Source organism: Pelmatolapia mariae, linkage group LG20 (assembly GCF_036321145.2).
Source record: "Pelmatolapia mariae isolate MD_Pm_ZW linkage group LG20, Pm_UMD_F_2, whole genome shotgun sequence".
NCBI lineage: Eukaryota > Metazoa > Chordata > Actinopteri > Cichliformes > Cichlidae > Pelmatolapia > Pelmatolapia mariae.
Window position 1 is genome coordinate 11204218 of NC_086244.1, and position 17953 is coordinate 11222170.

The following is a 17953-nucleotide window of genomic DNA, read 5'->3' on the forward strand; positions in this document are numbered from 1 at the left end:
GAATTAGAGAGGTTTCGAGGATTTCGAGTGCTCAGGTAGAATAGAAAAGTGCTGTACAAGAACCAGTCCACTTACCATTTGGTTTACTAGCTGGCAAAATGTTGAACTTGATCAAAAATATACTTTTCTTTTTCTTCTTGTTGATCCACAGATTCATTGAGAGTAACAAACTAGAGACTACATCCAAATATGCCTTCAGAGGACTCAGGGACCTGACTCACTTGTATGTTCCAGTGACTGAAAATACAAGTGTTATCTGTTATACATGATTTAATGATGTCTCCTTTCATAATCAACTGCATTTGTTTCCAGGTCTTTGGCAAACAATAACATTAAAGCCTTGCCCAGGGACCTCCTCATTGACCTTGACTCCCTTATAGAGCTCTAAGAGGACATGAAGGGCAAGCGCCTCAATAATATGACCAGCCTGCAGAATGAGTGCGTCTCAACAGGTAAGAAACACCTGAGCCAGCTGCCCTTCTCTCATGTCCAGCTGAGATCAGGATCAGAGAACTCAGCAGAGTCATTCTAAGATGTGTAGAGGTTATTCATTTAACATGGCTTTGTTGGTTTGTGAAAAATAAATTTCCCAATGTGCCTTTCCACAGATTTCATCCTTCATCAGTCTGTTGCCTCAGAATCGTTGTCTGTTGACACATTCAGCTATAAGAATGATGTCTACGTGGCCTACGTATCTCTAAGCCCAATGATATTGAGGCCTTCCAGATTGGCTCTGATTGGTTCTTTGTGATTGCTGACAGCTCAAAAGCTGACCTCTCCACCCTCTACAAGTGGAATGATAATGGCTTTTATTCGTACCAGTCACTGCACGAGTGGTACCCGCGACACGGATGTAGAGTTTCTCGACTTGGATGGTGTTGGGTTCAGGAATTGAGGAGGTAGACCAAAATAATGACCACTGATCCGGCCGGGTGCAATTAGACGGCATTTTAATGAATACACGCAGCGTGGAGCCAACATTGTACAGATTCAGTGTTGAACTCCCTTACAATCGTCAGAACCCAATATTTATAGGGGTGAAACAGTACAGCCCCCCTTTCTGTTGCCAGGCAGAAACCAAAACCACAATGACTTTTAACATAGTTTGAAAAGAACATCGTCGCGTCTCCATCCAGGTGCCTTCCTGTTGTCCCCGGACGCTCGCCTTCGCTGTCGCTTGTCTCTAGAACATCCTGCACCTGCTTCTTCATCAAACAGTCACATATGCACGCACAATTTTTGCAGTTGCAAGCAAAACATAAGATTAACTTTTACCTATATTACTGAGTCTATCTACGATGTGTGTGTATGTGTCAGCCTCTGCTTGCACTTTGTTTCACCTCTCAGCTCCCCAGCTAGACCTTAACCTTTCCACTAGACAGAAGGCCAGCACAACTGAAACTATGTGTGTGCCAATCTTGACTTATATGTAAAATGTATAAAACAAATGTTCCAATCTAATACAACTACTTAAAGCTTAATCAGCGATAAATGCATAAAAAATAACCTGCTCTTAACTTGCACTTAGACTCTGGTTTCAGTTTCGCTTCTGCAGAAGCATGCCCTGCAGACGTGTTTCCTGTCAGCCTGCAACTCCGCCTGTCACCCACTGAAGACTATGTGTAAGAATATAAAAACATTCAAAAACCTTTAAATTATAGATTCAACTCAACAATTTAAAGTGGTTCTTCTTGGACCTAGAATAAAGACTTATATAATACCAATATATTTGAACATCTGAATGCATCTAAATGCAACATCACTATTAATAATGAAATGGTAATGATGATTATAAAAATAACAACAAATAATAGCAGGAAAATATTTCTCCTCTTGACACTCCCTCTCTCGACCTCTGGACCACCAGAGGTCGCCATACATTATGTTGGGTCACTCCTTGGCCCATTCATCTGCTTCCCTATCCACCCATGACGTCATGTACATTAGGATCACTTTTCCCACTCTGACCCTCTCTTGGCATTCTGTGACTTAGCGGACCAGACAACCCCATGTCATCTAGGTGGTCTTAATAATAAAATGCCAGCTCCTACTTGAAAACACTTCATGCTTAAGTGGTCTCTGCTCCTTTTCTAGGTCCCTCTCTAGTGGACATCTTCTCCTCTAAGGGATAGAAAACACTTTCTCCCTACTACGACTTCCCTACCTTATGTCCCTCAATTGCTCTCTTCATTTAAACCTGATTCAACTTAACGTTCATTTCTATATATTATTCAACATCACTCATCATGTATAAAACTCTCAAAGTGCTGCTTTCACATCCACTTCCTGTTGCTCGCTCTCTTCTCCCTTATCTGATCATCAACATCCTGAATGCAATGTGTATGAAATCATTTCTATGTATGTAATCTTCAATGCTATTCCTTTGGGTCAGTGACACTTTTAATATCCTCATAAAAAGCTCTCCTCTACCCTAGAAATAAATCTATTTAATATCTGTTTCTAAAGCCTACATTATAACAGCTTATTCTACAAATCAAAAGAAATCACACATTTCTGCTCATCAAAATTTCACTAATCTTCCCCGTTATTATTGTTATTCCCACAGTTTCCCTTTAAGTTTGGTGTGCAACTTCTTATGGACACCATTTATCTTCTGAACAGAATTCAGTTCATTTTACTCCTTTAGCTTAGACATAAAAATAACAATTCCTGCCTCAGTTTTACCATATCTAAATTATCACAAAAAACCCCATAATTATAAACTCATCCTAAAACCCATTTCAAATTAAATCCCCCTTTTTATTTGGACTTCACATGTGTGTCCAAATTAAACTCAAAATGCATCACCCAGGCTTAAGAAATTAAAGGGAAAAAAGGTTAGTCATATCATCTCTCTAAACACTCAAACACTACAGCCATCCTCCTCCCAGGTATTTTGCCCTAAAAACCTGTGTTTAAGGAATAAAATCAATCTAATCATTATGTCAAATCTTCTCAAACTCCTTGCTTCATGCAAAGTCTGGATCCTTGGAACTTCCTGGAAACAAAAACCTGTACTTTACATTTCATAACCAACTCTCCCCCTTTATGATCCAATCTGTGTTATAAGAAAGAAACCCCAAAACAGCACAATTATCAAACAAATACATTATAAAAAATAGCAGCAGAAATATCAGCAAAATACGAATCTAACCCCAGTCAGTAAAGCAGAAATTCCCTCAAAGCAACTCAAAAGTCAGCATCCCCCGAATTAAGTCTCCCCCTTGTCCTGCTTATGACAAAAGCAAAACAAAGCATCCCATTTCTCTTCCTGGCATGGTAAACTGTTTGTCCACATTCATTCATCCCCTCTTTGGTCCAGTCACTCACATTCACTCACACGCATTCACACATGATGTTTGCTGATATCGAGCCTTCAAATAATCAGATACTCCACATCAGCAAAATGAGCTCAATCATTTGTTTTATTTCGTTGTCCTTTTTAGGAAAATAGTCCTTTATGCTTTTGTCTGGATTGAATCGCTACAATCCTTTTAGACAGAGACTCACAGCCAATCAGGTCCCCACGATGGACTCCTCTTCAGCCAATTACAATCTGAAAAGCCCACCTTACATTTTGTTCTCCCGAGAATTTTGTCAGCGCTGCTCACCCTCTTCCAGGCCTGCTTCAGAACAAAAAATGAGAAAAAGAGAGCTGCTTATTAGCTCATCAAAGTACAAAACAAAATCACCTGACAGGTTTTTCCTAAGTGCACTACTACAAAAACTATGGGCCCTTTTCGACATGTCCATGTTTATTAAAACTCCTTCTATTAAAATAAAAACAGCAACCTCACAAATCTTAACCAATCTTAAATGTCCCCCGTTCAACACACCGAAAACCCTGTCAAAAGCTGCACCGTTTTCCACACGTCTCCCTAGACACTTCACCATACTTACATTCAGCATAAGATATACACCCATTACAACAACGTATCATCACTACATTATAAATATCCTGTCCAAATCTGCATCTCTGAACAGACCTGACCACCGTAATCAATTATCCTGTTACTTTACCATTATATATTTCGCCCAATAATCCTCAACCGCCACTGCTCTCTCTCGAACTGAAAGCCTCCGAGACACAGACACAGGAAGTGTCTTTGTCACTCACTCACTCCAGCTAATTTGCATAGTGACTCACAGCTCAACAGCCAACTTCACAAGAAAAATGCATGTTTAAACCTTACCACATTATTGAATTATTTTCATTTTCTTTCTATACTAATCCCTTGCTTTGATCATTCAGCGCAAAAGCACTCCTGACTCACTCTTATAAAAACTACTTTAATCACTGTTCTGTTTGTTTTTTCCATAACTCACTCCCTTGTCATACAGCTTCTTTTGAGTCAACTTCAAGCTTTAATCTATCTTATTAAACATTCACACCATTCTATCACTCATACAATTAGCAAGCTGATTTAATTGCATGTGTTTGTGTCCTTTAGCCAAGTTTAATCACTATCTTTGCATTATTCTTCACGAGCTTGTCTTTGTCTTCTTAAGATTAATGCATTTTCTGTTTGTATGTATGGTTTTGCATATGTTGCTTTGCAGTATTTCAGACTCCTTCACAATTCTCCAGTTAAACAGTCAGTTTTCTCCTTCCCCGAATTACTAGCCCAAACTTTTCGATTTCCCACCTTAAATAACAGCCCTCCTGGTCTTCAGCCAGGAGTTAGGGCTTGCTTTCAGGTTCCTGGACACATCCTGCTGTGAACAATTCAACCAGAAACTTGCCTTAACATATCCATTGATGTTAACCTATAATTTCTTCTGACCGCTGCTGTGGAGAATTGGTCCAGGTCTGCTTTGCTCCTGAAAATAACAAAACTGAGACATTTTCATTATTATCACGGGTACCTAAAGACCCATTTCTCTTTCTCTGGTCAGAAATACCAACTTATGCCATGTATGTAAGCGTGTTCTTCCTTGCGTTATGGGATCATGTAAATGCAGTGTAAGCTGTTTCTTCATTGCATCTTAAATTGTAATCAGCTTTACTTAATGCGTCTTTTCTCTGAGTTCTGGATTCAAACTATCTCACTTCTGCTTCTCTCCAAAAATAATTTCACATGTAACAATTTGTGCATGTGTGTTTTCTATTCATTAATGTAGTTGTCAGTTATTTACTTTCATTATTTTTACCTTTTCTATTATTTACCTGTTTGTTGTGACGTGGTGGACCTCCCTAAACCACCAAAAGTCCAGCCTTCAATTTCAACCCAATCATATCCTATATACTCGCAGTCAAACTTGTCCTGCTTCACCTGACACCGGTCCCTCTCTTCACAGTGTCCTGTCCGGCCTTCAAAGCTCCAACAAACACAGTCTGTTTCTTCTCTGTTTTGATGTTTCAGTATTCTTCTTTTAAGTTGAGTTCCAGTCTGGCAAAATATCACGTTCAGGGCCTTCGACTCAGTGCCCCCCAGTCATGTGACACTTTTCATTACCAGCCTCCAGTTTCCCCGTGCATGTTTTGTCACGTGGTTTCCTTCATTCTGCTTCTGGAGTCGTCATACAGTCATATTTTATTTGCACTTTTTTTTTACTTCTCCATCCATCTTTTCAGTCTTCTCTCTCAAGATTACCTCACGCATGGCAAATCTGAGAGTCAGTGCCTTCAAGCAGACATATCCCACTGTTCTTCACCAGCAACTGGACATATTGCATCACGTGCTTTCATTCATACTGCTGGACTCATCAGTTGTCGTCAGTGTTAATGCTTTCACTTGCACTGCCTTTTGGCTGCAGTCAATTCTTCCATGATGTTCTGTCAGTCTTCCTCAGGAGATTAACTGTCCTTTAAGCTTCTTCTCAGAGTCCGGACAAAGTGACAGGTGAAGCTATCAACTTTTAGCCAAAAAAGTGGCCTGTTTTCCCAATTGTGTTGATCTATGCTTTTGCTGCTGAACTCACGGTTCCAGGTTTAAAGACCTCCACCTGTATTAACACACTAAACCATACAATTAATATCCTTTTCATTTCTTTTCTCTTCTGTGCTTTCTCCACCCAGAGTTTAACTCGTCTCTCTCTCTGGGTTCTCTCTTCACACACTCCGTTCCTTTTATGGGCATGCAGCCCCGGTTACACACACACACAGAGCCATATTTCCTGTTTCTTCAGACTAATCTAACTCTTTTGTTTTTCATCGTATTTATAGTCTACAGACCCTCTTTAATTCTACTAAATCTTCATCTAAAAACAATACAGCTTTAGTTCACTCACACTTTTAAATAGAGCTCTTTTGTCATTCAGTAATCGTCTCACACATTGCCTTTTCTCTTAAACTTCCACTTTTTCACTCACTCTACTATCAACCTCCTGAGTGTTATTATTACCTATTTACTTATTTTATACAAATCACGCACAGTCACTCAAATACTTACATCATTCACACAGTTAAAATCACTCAAAATACACTCTCCTAGGAGTATTTTAGACATCCTTTCCATAATCATAAAAGCAAGTCAAACAAAAACAATTTAAACCTCTAATCATTCTCACAGCGCACACATAACTGAAAAAATAAAACACACCAGCATTTGTGGCTCAAGATAGGTTACTACTTTAAAATAATATATTGGTCTTAGGTACTGTACAATGCACTCAATCTATATATATATCAATCAAAAGTCAGTCAACTCCTATACATCTACAGTAATCAATCCACACTCTATTTATACAATTCTAGTGAGCAAAACCAGCATCTCAGTCACAGGCATTTAGGAAAATTTACAGACAATATTTATAAAGCTCAATCACACTCTAAACTGAAAGCAACACTCTCCATGCGCGTCACCGCTCCTCATTTGCATTCTCACAGGCTCTCTAAAAATAACTCACAGGACTGTAGCATCCTGTCACTCAGTCAGACTCATCACACACCACTGTTTATACATAATTTTACACAGATCTTATAAATACAACTGCACAGATTTTAGGCCTTTTAGTTCCTACCTAATTTAGATGAATTTATCCTAACGGTCCAACCGATAAAGCCTCTGCTTTTTTGCGACCAATTCACCAGGCCAGACTCGAACTGCTCTGTCCAGATTTCTAACCCTAACTTAATTTACCAGTGCCCAAACAAGCGCAAATAGGAGACTCGAACTCCTAGCAGTTTTTGAGGTTCCCAAAATTCTCACCCGCTGTCGACGGTACTATCCCTACTCGTCGGTAGGTCAAGGGTCAGCGTCCTGCCCAGGCGCAAGCGTTACCAAGGGGAAAATGCGCTTCTTAACAGACGCCGCTGTCGTCCTAGAACAATTTAGAGTAATTTAAACAACAATCTATCCCCATAACAGGAATAATATTGAGGCCGATCTATCCTTGCGGACATAGGAGACTCGAACTCCTGAAATGACCATCACAAGATAGACCAAATGACCAATGGGACTTGAACCCACCAAAAATGACCAAATGCCCTGCTTTTCTACGTGAGACTTGAACTCACTTTAATTCTTTTCCTTTTCTTTGGGACTCGAACCCAGTACTTTTACTTATAACTTTCATTTCTTTATCATTACTTCAACTTCAGTTTCCATGAGATTTTCACCAAAATCAAAACAGACATTCACCAGTAATTTCAGTGATTAGGCTTTAATTTGACATGCCCAATGTGACACCTTTTGGAAATATATTTCAACAGGCAGTGTCTTACCTTTAAATGCCCCGGGGAATGCCTCCTCACTTTCACCACTGACTAGCGTCTGCCCGTCTAATCACCACGGACCCCGGATCTCTCCGTCTACACCTCCAAAATCCCCCTTTTTCACCGGACGAAGCCCCCAAATGTTGGGTTCAGGAATTGAGGAGGTAGACCAAAATAATGACCACTGATCCGGCCGGGTGCAATTAGACGGCATTTTAATGAATACACGCAGCGTGGAGCCAACACTGTACAGATTCAGTGTTGAACTCCCTTACAATCGTCAGAACCCAATATTTATAGGGGTGAAACAGTACAGCCCCCCTTTCTGTTGCCAGGCAGAAACCAAAACCACAATGACTTTTAACATAGTTTGAAAAGAACATCGTCGCGTCTCCATCCAGGTGCCTTCCTGTTGTCCCCGGACGCTCGCCTTCGCTGTCGCTTGTCTCTGGAACATCCTGCACCTGCTTCTTCATCAAACAGTCACATATGCACGCACAATTTTTGCAGTTGCAAGCAAAACATAAGATTAACTTTTACCTATATTACTGAGTCTATCTACGATGTGTGTGTGTGTATGTGTCAGCCTCTGCTTGCACTTTGTTTCACCTCTCAGCTCCCCAGCTAGACCTTAACCTTTCCACTAGACAGAAGGCCAGCACAACTGAAACTATGTGTGTGCCAATCTTGACTTATATGTAAAATGTATAAAACAAATGTTCCAATCTAATACAACTACTTAAAGCTTAATCAGCGATAAATGCATAAAAAATAACCTGCTCTTAACTTGCACTTAGACTCTGGTTTCAGTTTCGCTTCTGCAGAAGCATGCCCTGCAGACGTGTTTCCTGTCAGCCTGCAACTCCGCCTGTCACCCACTGAAGACTATGTGTAAGAATATAAAAACATTCAAAAACCTTTAAATTATAGATTCAACTCAACAATTTAAAGTGGTTCTTCTTGGACCTAGAATAAAGACTTATATAATACCAATATATTTGAACATCTGAATGCATCTAAATGCAACATCACTATTAATAATGAAATGGTAATGATGATTATAAAAATAACAACAAATAATAGCAGGAAAATATTTCTCCTCTTGACAATGGGAAAGCTCACCTTATTCTAGCGAGCCGCTCACAAGTTCCAGTGATCTACCAGTGGAGCTGGAGCAACCAGAAGTTCATCCTGCAGGGTGAGATCCCCAACATGGAGGATGTAGTGGTTGTGAAACACTTCCGGATCAAGGAGGAGCTCTGTCTGGCTATGACGCGGTATATCGGTGATTCTAAAGTTCTGCGTTGGGGCACCAAACAGTTTGCTGAGATCCAAGCTTTGCCCTCTCGAGGCTCCATCATTCTCCAGCCGTTCTCTTTCAAGGAACGTTACTATCTGGCTCTGGGAAGCGACTACACCTTCTCACAGATCTACCTGTGGGATGAGGACAACAAAATCTTTGACCGCTTTAAGGAGGTGTACATCCAAGCCCCACGCTCTTTCACCGTGGTATCTACCGACCACAGGGACTTTAGTTTTTCCTCGAGCTTCAAGGGAAACACGCAGATCTTTGAGCACATCATCATCGATCTGAGCTTGTGAGGGGCTGTGCCTTATCGTCCCGTCTGAAATCAAATGTCTTCCACTTGAAAGACAAATTCAAGAAGGAAAAAAAAAAGAGAAAGGACCTTATAAACTGTTAAATATCCCCACCTTCGTAGTTTTCACTCACAAATTAGAACGGGGTCAAGATGTATCGTGACTGTTTCTGAATGGCCTTGCACTCATGGATCCTCAGACTTTCTGAAGTACTACCCTTTCATAACTACTACTATTCTCTTACAAATACCACTGAAGTTCATGACGGGTTAAAAAAAGAGACATTTAATTGAATCTATTTGGATTAATCTTTTTTTTTGTTTAATATCTCTCTCTCAGTAGTTTTATGCAGCTATAAAAATACATCAGGACCTGAATGAACGTAACAAATGTATTCTGATTTGCGGTGACTGATGATGGATTGAATGATTTTGCCACCTACTTGTATCCTCATACCCTGTGGTAATGTACAGTACCTTGCCTTATCAACACTGGGGTCTTTTGTTTGATGGTTACACAGCGCCTCCCTCTGGCCGTGATGAAGTGCCACACCCCTCTGCTCTTTCCATTACAGGGGATGTCTAGAAAGCACAAACCTTTAATTATCATAGCTGAGATCATAGAGTGTAGCTGTTTGTTGGAAGGTGTCTTTGTAGATGCTGTAGATTATAACGCATACAGTAGGAAGCAGTGGTTTGTTGTTACAGTTAGTGAAATATCCAGGACTTGACCTTATACAAATTCATTCATGAAGAATCGCCATTTAGATACAACTTCTAGATCTGCTGTAATATAACGTGGCAAAGTACAGAGAAACTTTATCAGTACTTCTTTGGCATGAATTGAAATTAGCAGATTGTTTTACAAGTACAAGTGGAACCGATGAGAATCAATAGGCAAGCAGACTAACAATTCCAAGGAATTGAACTACTGGGAACCGGATCTCCACAAGAAGCGGTGGAAGAAATGGAGAATGATCTCTACAGCACACAAACAGTTTGTTTGTTTGCTTATATTTGTTGAGCAGTTTGAAACGCGTGTCGTGTCTCATTTCTGGGAGAACATATGCAAACTCGAAATGTTTCAAACACATTATTAAACAGTTGAAGGTTCAAATCACACAGGACGATGGATCTCCCTCTGTCAGACCAAAGAATTTTGTTTCTCATGGTCTGAAAGTCTTTCAGATGCCTTCTGCGAAACTCCAGGTAAACTGTCATGTGCCTTTTACTGAAGAGTGGCTTCCATCTGGCCACTCAACCGTACAGGCCCGATTGGTGGAGAGCTGCAGAAGTCATTGTCCTTCTTAAAGGTTCTCCATTCTCCACACAGCAATGCTGGAGCTTTGTCAGAGTGACCATCGGGTTATTGGCTCTTCTACCCCTGATCACTCAGATTGGCTGGGCAGTCAACTCTAGGAAGAGTCCTGGTGGTTCCAAACTTCTTCCATTTATAGATGATGGAGGCCACTGTGCTCCCTGGGACCTTACAACTTGATAACAGGCAAAATGCGTAATAGACACACTGATCTACCGTGTCCATTTCACTCTTTGTCTCTCCATAGCGTGGAAAGGACACTCATGCAGAAGTTGCAGTAATCTGCACTAACAGCAGAGGGAGATATTTTATTTTAAGCCAAAGCAAAAATAATAATAGTTAATGGATAATAGTAATAAGTGTTTAAACAGACATTTCTAATACATTTGCATATATATAAATATAGGCTGTCTAGCTTAATCGTTTCTGATGATTCAGGACCTTGAAATGTTGGGTATTTTTATTTACTACTTACTTCTTGGCCTTGTTATCTCCCCCTGCTGCTACTGCAACTTTTACATGCAGTAATGGAACTGTTACAATTTTTGCTGTGATGCAGATGCAGCTCTTCAGCATCAACACTGTGTTTATGTGTTAAAAGAAAAATGATTTCCTTGTAACTAAAACAAATTCCCTACTCGTGACTTGAGAGGCACATTATATACATAGTACAGCAATAAATTCTCCAGCTTTTGTGAAGCTGTTGGGCAAATAAAGCGACCCTGAAAAAGATTAGAGAATGAATGGATGGTATGTAATTATTTCAGTGACAACTTTCAGGTTTTGTTATGATGATTATTGGCCTTTGACTCCATGTGAGATTTTATTTTATTATTTATTTATTTTCATAAAGTTTTTTGTTTTTTTTAATCCTTTTTCTTTTATGTGCTTTTTGTTTGTATCTGTTTTTATGTATTTCATTTTCTTTTCAGCACTTTGGTCCATTGTGGTTGTTTTGTGATTATGAGGCTGATCAAACTAACTCAGTAAATGGAAACCTCTTGTTCATTTTGTGCCATGTACTGTCACATATGCTAAGCCCAATTACACAATGTACAGTCCTAGGCACTGTGGACCCTGTGGTCATTCCTCCCCAGAATCCCACACAGTGCAGAATGTCCAAAAGGTGAAAAAGCAACTCCAAAACTCCTCTTCCCACACCGTGACTCCACTCCTGTGAGAAAACGCACTCCGCTCCTGGCAATACACAAACACATACACACATTGGCAGGGCTAAAATCCTGCATAAGTCAACAGCTGTACTGTCACGTTTCACACCGTATAATCCCACTCAGACTGGAGCTCAGCGACACTCTTAAGTAGGGCGCTCCTAACGAGGCCCATCAGCTGGAGCTAGTGACGGCTGACGAGCGGTCGCGACTTCCGTGGTGGGACCAAAGACAATTCATTCTTGAATGAAGACACTGATCTGACAGGTGTAAAATGGAGCCAATTGTGTTTATTATGAAATTATTGGGGAGAGAGGGGAGGGAGAGGAGAAGGGAAAATTAAGCTGGAACAGAGGTGGAGGAAGATGAGGCAGGAGTGGCCCTCCGGAGGAAGAAGCGGAAGCATTTTTTCTTCTTCTTGAGTTGCTTTTCCACAAGCACTTTCTTCTCTAGTATGACGGCTCTCAACTCGTCCACTGTTTCTGTATTTTGCTTCTTAATTTTGTTGCATATTTTTTCCACTTCTTCTAATTTGGCTTGTTCTTCTTTGAGCCTTTCTTTTAGTTCTTTAGCTGTTGCCTCCTGTTTTTGCACTTTCTCCTTTTTGCCTTGCAGTTCAGCTGTTGCGTGCTTAATTTTGTTGCAAAGTTCTTGCAGTTTTTGGTTTGTCTTCTCAAAGTCCTGGACAAGAAGAAGTTTTTCTTTGTTCTGCTTTATGTACTGTTGTTCTTTCTCTTCTTTCAGCTCTTGATATTTGTTCTGTGTTTCATAATGCATTGCATGCAGTGCTCTGTATTTTCCTTCCATGCCTTGGAGTTGGCGTTGCATTTCTCCCTGGTTTATGACCAGTTGTTCTTTCACTTCAAGGATTTCTGTATTTTTTTGTAAAGCTTCATTGAGCTTTACTCGCAAGCCTTCATTGTTTTTCTCCATGTTCTGAATCTTGCAATCTAATTCTTTTTGTTTCATCTCCTGTTGCTTTTTCTCTTGAAGCAACTCGTCATATTTGTGCATTGTTTCTTAAGCCTTGCCTGCAGCATCCTGTCTTTTCCCTCCATGTGTTGGAGTTGGCTCTCCATGTCTCGCTGCTTTATGTCTTGTTGGTTTTTCTCTTCGAGGATCGCTTCATTTATTTGCAGAGCTTCATCAAGCTTTACTTGCAACTCGTCATTTTGTTTCTTGATGTTCTAAAGCTCGCGGCCCATTCGCTTCTCTTTGATCTGCTGATGCCTTTTCTCTTGAAGAACCTCTTTATTTGTTTCCTGATTTTTATCATCCCTTGCTTTTACCACTCTGTATTTTATCTCCATCTTTTCAAGTTGATCATGCATCTGTCTTTCTCTCATGTCCTGTTGTTTCTTGTCTTGGAGGATTTCTTGAATTTTTTCTAGAGCTTCATCCAGCTTTCCTTGGAGCTCCTGGTTCCTTTTCTCCATGTCTTTGATATCCCATTGTTTTTCATCAATAATACTCTCCTTTTCTTGGAGCAGGTAGGAAATTTTTTTTAATTGAGCGCTCTGTCTCTCATTTTCCTCCATCAATAACGCAATCTTCTCTCTGTTAAGAAGATTTTCATTCTCCATTTCTGCCAAGCGCTTCTCCTCTAATTCAACTTGTTCAGCCCAGGGAAGAGAGGAGAGGTAAGGGTCTTCTGGTTCATCCCAGGGAAGAGCGCCGGGGTCAACTTCTTGACTTTTTGGTTCTTCACCTTGAGACATGTTGGAGTTTGTAGTCAGGATCCAAATGTTTCTAAATGGCGAACAGTTGAGGGCTGCAAACAGAAATTCTCCAGTAATGGACTAAAAGTCGTTGTTTTTCACTGTTATTTGTAGGTTTTAGGATCAAATGATCACGTTGGTGGTAAGACTCTAAACCTGTGTCAAGAACAGTCGAAGGCTGCAAACATAAATGCTGCTTTGCTTTGTGCTTTGTATTAAATTATAACATAATAAAAAACCACAATGCACATGTGCAAGTAACAGTAGCCAGCTGCTGCCACAAGACGGTGACGAATTAAAGGTTCACAGAGAGATCTCTTTACTTTGGGACATTTAAACAATGTGTATTATTACATTTGATTAAACAAGCACTGCTTTTCCTCCAGGGTTTCTAAAACTCTTTCAAAGTTTCTCTTTTCAGTCTTTTTCAGTCCAGTCCTTGGACCAAACATTTATCTCATGAAACTGGATGAATGGAGGACAAAAGAATATGTTTTAAACCTAAAACCCCCACTATCTACACCAGCTGAATAGCATCTGTAAATCACATCTTTAACAGACAGACAAAGTCCAGCAAAGTCTCCACACAGGACCTGAGAGATGCATCTGAACCTTCAGTTCACTCCAAGATCACACATGTGCAGGAGAACTGAGTGCTGCTGTCAGATTGAAAAGTGCTTTAAACATGATGATACTGTCTTTGTTAAACAGCAGAATAGGTTTATAAAGTATCATTAACTAAAAGTGGTGAAATAAATATCTCTAAATCTACTAAATGTAGACTTTTACATTTTGGACAGTTTAGTATTACAGCTGCTGATTAAACAATAGAGACAGATGTGCAGTAAAACTTTTATTTAGTGTTTCCAGTCAAAAACAAACAGAGCAGAGATACAGAGAAAGTCTTTTGATGAAAAAAAGAAGATACTGAATGTTGAGTTTCCCCTAATCATGTGTGTGCAGCTGGGTGAATGAGGCTATGTCGAGTGTTCAGACTGAGTAGAAATGCACTGTGCTTGTCCATTTACATCCTTTAGATCCAATCTTGACTCTTTTGCCCACTAAAATAATAAACCAGTACTTTTTTCTGTATGTAATATAATCTAAAGCATCCACAGTAACATTTTCCACCATACGACTGCACTCTAAGGTCAGCACGGTGGTGCAGTGGTTGGTACTATTGCCTCACAGCAAGAAGGTCCTGCATGTGAATCTGCTGGCTGCTGTTTGCATGTTGTGTTCTGTGAGGGTGCTCCGGCTCCCTCTCACAGTCCAACAACTCGCTCTTTAGGTTACGGCGATCGTGGCTCAAGAGTTGGGAGTTTGCTTTGTAATAGGAAGGTTGCCGGTTCGAGCCCCGGCTCGGACAGTTGTGGTCGCTGTGTCCTTGGTCAAGACACTTCACCCGTTTCCTACTGGTGGTGGCCAGTGTCCGGCAGCCTCGCCTCTTTCAGTGCGCCCCAGGCCCCACCCAGGGTGGCTGTGGCTACAATGTAGCTTTTCATCACCAGAGTGTGGATGACTGTATGTGTAAAGTGCTTTGGGGTCGTTAGGGACTAGTGAAGCGCTATACAAATACAGGCCGTTTAATTGGTGATTCTTTTGGGAATTACAATCATCTATTGGGAATGTGATCATGAGTGGTGAACTGTCAAGTGTGTACCCTGAGTTTTACCTTGTGAAAGCTGGGATAGTCTTCAAGCCATCTCCTTCAACCCTTAAGTGCTTAAGAGGAAGGAAGAAGGAAAGGAAGGAAGGATAACTACAGTTTATGATCTCAGCTGTGATTATTAAAGGTTTGTGCTTTCTAGACATTCCCTGTAATAGAAAGAGCAGAGGGGTGTAGTACTTCATCACGGCCAGAGGGAGGCACTGTGGAACCATCAAACAAAAGACCCCAGTGCTGATAAGGCAACATGCTGTACATTACCACCAGGTATGAGGACACAAGGTAGGTGGCAAACTCATCTGATCCATCCTCAGTCGCCCCAAATGAAAGTAAATGTGTTACTTTCCTTCAAGTCCTGTCATATTATTTTGTATCCACAAAACTATTAGAACAGAAATATTTAACTTAAAAAGATAAATCCAAATAGATGAATGGATCTTTTTTTTACCTTCATGAATGTCATGAATATTTTCTGGAGAATAGAAGTGGTACTTATATAATGGTGGTGCCCATTGCCTGAGATCCCATGATTGTAAGGTGACTGAGAAATCTTTTTAATTACACGGTTGTTGATGTGATTCAGTCTTCAGCACTACGGTCACCCCGGTGTGTCGGCCACAACACCAATTAAAGCCAAACTGTCTCAGAGAATAGAAGAAGAAGCTTGAGGTTTGTTCTGAAACTTATAAACACCTGTATAAGAACAGAATAGACTTGTCCTATAAACTTTGGGGCCTTTATACACTCATTATCCTTTCTGTCTCTGCTCCTGGTCACGTTGCTGTCAACTCGTCGTGTGTGCGACTGTTTAATTTAGCCATTTGTGTTCAGGTCTCTTAGCTCCTATAATAAAACTGTTCATATTCCAAGCCAGCCTGCAAGTCCTCGCATTTGGTCAGTCCCAGCACCCACACCTGCTCCGAGGGAGAGAATGGCCAGCCGTCAACATGAGCGCCAGTACCAGCATCCAGAGCAGACTGCTAGTCCTGCTCCACCTGAGCCAGAAGTCTGCGCTAAGCAGGCACCTGCCAAGCTGCCCAAGGTGTCCCATCACCTCCGTCGTTCCCCAGTGGAGCATTGCTGGCCATGCGGTCGGCCTCTTGAACTGCTGGATATTATTTTTTAAAATAAAAGGGCCAGGTTATTTTTTCTGGTTTTACCTCTATGCCAGGTGATGAGGATAATGAGCTATCTAGTTAAGTGCCCTTCAGTGCTGCTGGACTAAAAGCAGAGGGTTATTCTTGACTGAATCTGTGATTTTTATGTAAACTTAAACCACATGTCTGTGTTGTTTGTTAAGTAGCATTAGTAAAAGACATTCAAATGATTATAATTGCCGAGTTTTACAAATGAAACTCACAAAGAAAGAGGACAGCTGTGGCTGATCACTGAATTGGCCATGTGCAAACCTGAATGATGATAAGTATTAATAAACAAATGAGACACTGTTGGAACACAATGTTCTACATTTTTGTACTAATAGCAGAGTAAATTGTAAACTATTACAAACAGTCAGGTTCTCAAAACTGTAAAGTTACAGTAGATACATTAAATTAAAAAAAAACTTTACATTTTAAGGATTGTAGAATACGTCACAAACATACAATCATTATTTAAGGATCACATGTTTAAGAAACAAACAAAAAAAAATGATGCAAAAAAAAAAGACTGTAAATTAAGGTCTCGGAGGGTCTGACCAGGGCCTCTTATACTTTTAGTTTTCAGTGTTTGCATCAAATTATAAACACTTGCATCTCCATAGTTAGCTACCAGTAGTACATTAGTTATATGCGTATATTGCTCAGTCCTCTGTAATGTCCATTTTTATGTTAAGATATGCTACTGATTATCTGAGAAAGATGAATTGAATATTAAATGAAAAATCTAAAATTTGAATCATTACAAAAGTGAACTATGGACTGGTGTCATGTTTAACAAACTTGGTGCTGGCTCTAACACTGGATTGGCTTCTGCCTCATTTCTATATTCTGTTCCAGTGTCCTAAAAACAGAGTTCTTTGTCTTTAAACGTAGTTAATGTGTTAGCCAAGCCCAGTCTCAGGGCAGTTTGTGAAATAGTCCCAGAAAAGCTATTTATTAAAGGTGTCCATTTTTCCTGTTCAAATGGTCAAGAGTTTGTCTTCAAATGTCTTCAGACATTTGTCTTCAGACTGGGTTGCAGTCCTTAAAGGCATTCACATGCTTTTTCTGCCACCTGCTGCGATGGCTCTTGATAAAGCTTAAATATGTGGGATGATCTTGGACAGTTTAAAGTGGGCCTCAGTTCCTGTAAAGTAGATTGTGGTAAGGATCCGACACGCACACTGGATTTCATGCACTGTAGGTTAGTTTGATTTTCGTTCTGATGTTCCGGCTTCAGTCACACTGGAACAGCTGCTTCTTCCTCCCAGTCTCCGTCCCCGTCATCACTATTTAAAAATTCAGAGAAGAAGATGATCACCTTGAGCAGTCACACCTGCCCTCTCAGCCACACCTCGGCACCGCCCGGTGAGCTCACTGTAACAACCCTCTGCTGCAGCAGGCCGGAGACCACACCCCCGCCACATAGATCATATCACAACTGTGAGATAAAAGTGAAAGAGCAGCTCACAGATCAGTGGGAAGTCACATCAGGAGAACATTAAGTATTTGTAGCGTGTGATTCCCTTGTGTTTTCAGTCTGTGAAACAGCTGTTTGTCTCTTCACCAGGCAGGTAAGATCAGCAAAACTACACCATAGGATGGTTTATACCTAAGATTCTTTAAAAAATATATTATTAAATAACAAGAGGAAACATAGATTTGATTCTTTATTTATTCATTTC

At 40.4% G+C, this 17953-nt stretch overlaps 1 pseudogene; it reads left to right on the top strand.

Annotated features, from left to right (window-relative positions):
• The first annotated feature begins 243 nt into the window (after window positions 1-243).
• LOC134619419 (leucine-rich repeat LGI family member 2-like) lies at window positions 244-9259 on the top strand (annotated as a pseudogene).
• The last annotated feature ends 8694 nt before the right edge of the window (window positions 9260-17953 follow it).